The sequence below is a fragment of the Belonocnema kinseyi genome, chromosome 9 (assembly GCF_010883055.1).
Source record: "Belonocnema kinseyi isolate 2016_QV_RU_SX_M_011 chromosome 9, B_treatae_v1, whole genome shotgun sequence".
In the NCBI taxonomy this organism is placed as follows: domain Eukaryota; kingdom Metazoa; phylum Arthropoda; class Insecta; order Hymenoptera; family Cynipidae; genus Belonocnema; species Belonocnema kinseyi.
Genome location: NC_046665.1, coordinates 55,708,567 through 55,712,469, shown reverse-complemented (window position 1 = coordinate 55,712,469; position 3,903 = coordinate 55,708,567). Strand labels below are relative to the sequence as shown.

Sequence of the window (3,903 nt, the reverse complement as noted above, 5' to 3'; positions counted from 1 at the left end):
GAATGCGCCCTCGCGTTGCGGATAAGAGGGTCCCTGTACCAAGGGTTTGTGCTGAATATGGTTACAAAAATAAATAGGCAGTTGCGGACAATTGTCCAGGGGTGGTCCCGAAGGAATTAACCCCCAATCGGACGTGTGAAAACCATGCCGAAAGCTGAATGGCACCTGGGTGAGGTGTCCAGAACGGTGACTCCGGGATACCGGGCGACCTCTCAGAGTACGCAGCCTTATCCTTGCATGCGGCGCTCTACAACCATGGACAAACCCCTTTCTTCAGCTTCTCATGGGAACAACAATGACAACACCAAACATAGTTGTAGTAAGTGCGGTTACAAAACAAAAGAACGCGCAGGGCTCCCGACAATGGGTCGGCCAACGATGCCGACCACTCAAGAGCTGGGGGAGCCAATGAAAATGGATTCAATGCGATGGAACGGCGGGATCTCGCGACCTTTAGGTGGACGGAACGACTGAATCACGACTTGCTAGAGTGCTACGATGCGAGTGTGGCCCCTGAACGGGGTTACATGGCACGGATATATGCTCTGTGGTGCGAGAAACACCCGCAGCTATCCCAATTTTCGCAGCAATGCCTGCGAAACCATGCTGAACTACTCCGAAAAAGGGGCTATGTAAGCGGAACGCCTACTTTACCACAGCTAGAAAAAGCCGGCAACAGAGAAAGAGAGGCAACACTAAGACCAACCGCGGACAGGCATCCAATAGAGGAAGAGCAATGATTTATGACCCGGAGGAACATTAACACCAAGGTTTCTCTCAAGCCTAAAGATCTGGCTGAAATGGATGACGAGCTTAGTGAACATTTTTGCGGAGAATCCGACCTCTAGGCTATCAATTATCGTGCGTATAATACAGCGAGAGTTTTGGCCGATGCCAACCGTAAAAAAAAAACCTACGGTTGATCATAAGACCAAAAGACTAATGCATCAATTTGCCCTAAAGTTAGACTGGGCAAGACAGTATGCGTCCTGCATTCAGTGTGTCATTGACTGCATTACATCTGGCAGGAATCTTACCGCCAAGGTTCGAAAGTTCGTGCGCGAACTCCGGACCTGTTATCATACACTTAACAAGTCAAAGCTGCTGACCATCAGGCAGCATATTATTGAGAGAATACGGATACTATCTGACGCTAAGAGAAGTCTAGAGCGGAGGGAGAGGTGGGCCAGAGAAAATCAACAGTTTCTCTCTGACCCATCTCGACTCTTCCAAGACCCTCCAGTTACTGTCGAACACCCGCCCAAACCAGAGGAGGTCGAAGTATTTTGGAGAGAAGTCAACGAAGTGTAGCATAGACTGGACGAAGACTCAGAAAATATAAGTAGCTTCAAGGGGCTATGTGATGCCCTCATAACACTTGATAAAGATTGCAAACCCATCACTACCGAGGAGGGGAGAAAAGTATTAAGAGGGATGAAGAACTATTCCGCAACGGGACCAGATTGTATCAAAACCTTCTGGTGGAAGAAGTTTCCTTCAATCCATCAGCATTTGGCCTGTATTTTCACCTCATATTTAAAGGCGGAAGAGCCGATTCCGGAGTGGTTGGTGGAAGGCCGCACAATACTCCTGCCGAAAATAGGCAACTTAGCTGACCCGAAGAATTACAGGCCAATCATTTTTCTGAGCACACTGTATAAGATATTCACAACTATCCTAAATGATAAGATTGGTCGGGCAATGGAGCCTGTGTGACAAGAAATCTATGAACAACGAGGCTCAAAAAAAGGCGTAGCGGAATGTCGGGAGAACCTGCTCATCGATAGATGTGTCTGCAAAGATGCAGCATTCTACCAGCGTGACCTATCGATGGCCTGGATTGATTATCGGAAAGCTTGCGATTCGACTTCCCATAGACTTATTATCTGTCTTTTGGAAATCTTAAAGGTTCATCCGCAAATAGTTAAGTGCATAGAGAGATTGATGCTGCTTTGGAAAACCAGATTTACTATCTCATCTGGAAAAAATCGTGTGACAACTAACAAGGTTACCTTTCAGAGAGGTGTCTTTCAGGGCGACACCATGAGCTCACTCCTCTTTTGCCTTACATTATTGCCACTATCTCTAGCACTTCGTCATTCCGACGGGTACTTGTGCGGCAAACCTACAGATCGAAAGTACAAGGTCACTTATGTATTTTACATGGACGATCTTAAGATCTATGCTAGAAACAAAGAGCAACTACATCTAGCTCTAGGGATTGTCGAACGATATACTAAGGGAATTAGAATGGAATTTGGGTCAGACAAATGCGCCAAGGTTTATTTGAAGCGAGGAAAACTTAATGGCATCCCTTTAGATCCTGAGCTCGTTGATAGAAGCGCTATAAGACACCTTTGTGCTGGAGAGACTTATACATAATTGGGCGTGCCACAGAGCCGCATTTAGGATGTGAAATCTATAAAGGATACTTTCCGAAGCAGATACAAACGTTTCATCCGACAGATTTGCTCTTCCGAACTGTCGGCGAGGGACAAAATATCTGCAACGAAAATGCTTGCCGTCCCGGTAGTACTCTATTCATTTGGAGTAGTTCCATGGACGAAGAACGAGCTCAGATTCCTTAATATCGGGACAAGAAAGGTTATGCACATGAACAAAAGCATGCATCTTAAGTCTTCCCTTTCGCGACTATACATCTCACGCCGTCAAGGGGGTCGCGGAATATTGAGTCTTGAATCTCTTCACAACAGGATTATTCTGGGTACAGCACATAGAATTGCAAATGGAAGAGACCCTCTTCTTAAAATGGTCAGGAATCACGAGGAAGTAGGCAAAGGAGCATTTCTGTACAAAGCAGCGGAGGAGGCTGCTGAAACACTCGGACTTGACTTCAGTATTAGGGGTGAGCAAAATGCATCAAATCTAATCCATCTCGAGTACTCACTCCTGAAAGCCCAGATTAAGAAAGCACAAGAGAACAGCTCCTCGATGAGAGGATGCACGGTATCTTCCACATAAATGTGAAGGATCAGTCAATATCTTGTGAGCTAACGTTTGCTTTCCTTAAATCGCCCGGATTGAAGTCTGGTACGGAGGGTTTCATTTTGGCATGCGAATACGGTGTCATTTCCACCTTAACATACCGTCGCCACATTTTAAGCCAAGACATTCCTGATGATAGCTGCAGGGCGTGCCATGCACTCCCCGAGCATTGAGTTCACATACTATCTAGTTGTTCAACTCACGCGGGAACGACCTACATTCAAAGGCACAATGCGGCGCCAAGAGTGCTTTATTACCATCTCTGTCACTCTTACGGCTTTAACCTTAATATCGCTCCTCTAAATTCTTCTAGAGAAATCGAGTCAATTGTCGAGAATGGGAAGTGCTGCATATACTGGAACTATATATTCTCGATAATTGTTTCTGTTGCTCACTCGAGGCCTGACATGGTTCTTTTTGACTTCGAGAAGCGAACCATGTTCGTTATCGAATTATCGGCACCAGCTGATAAAAACATCATATCCAAGGAGAATGAAAAGAAAGAGAGGTATCGAGACCTTATAAGGAAGTTGCAACGATTGTACCCGGAATATTCTGTTAAACCAATCGTCCTTATCATCGGCGCTCTTGGAGATGCCAAGCTTTCACTCGCTAATGACCTAAAAAGTATCCCTGCGTGTCAACAATATGCTAAAACACTTGCGGGAAAAATGTAGAAGACGGTAGCCTTGGGTCACTCCGTGTTCTTAGGGTGCACGAGGCTTTTGCTAGATCGTCGTATTGATTCCTTTACAGACTGTAACCACCTATCTCACGGCCGTGAGACGTGATTGTGGCTGAAATTTTACCGCGATTTCGCTGGGAGCGGGTGCAATTTTTCAGATTAGCTCCCGCTCCCGGTGAAATCCTGCGGTTGTCCTTATGACAAATTATTAA

The 3,903-nt window shown here is 45.8% G+C and overlaps 1 protein-coding gene across 1 annotated transcript in view; it reads right to left on the bottom strand.

Annotated features, from left to right (window-relative positions):
- The window catches only part of LOC117180550 (collagen alpha-1(IV) chain), a 117,069-nt gene that overhangs the window by 493 nt on the left and 112,673 nt on the right, over positions 1–3,903 (bottom strand). The window lies entirely within an intron of this gene.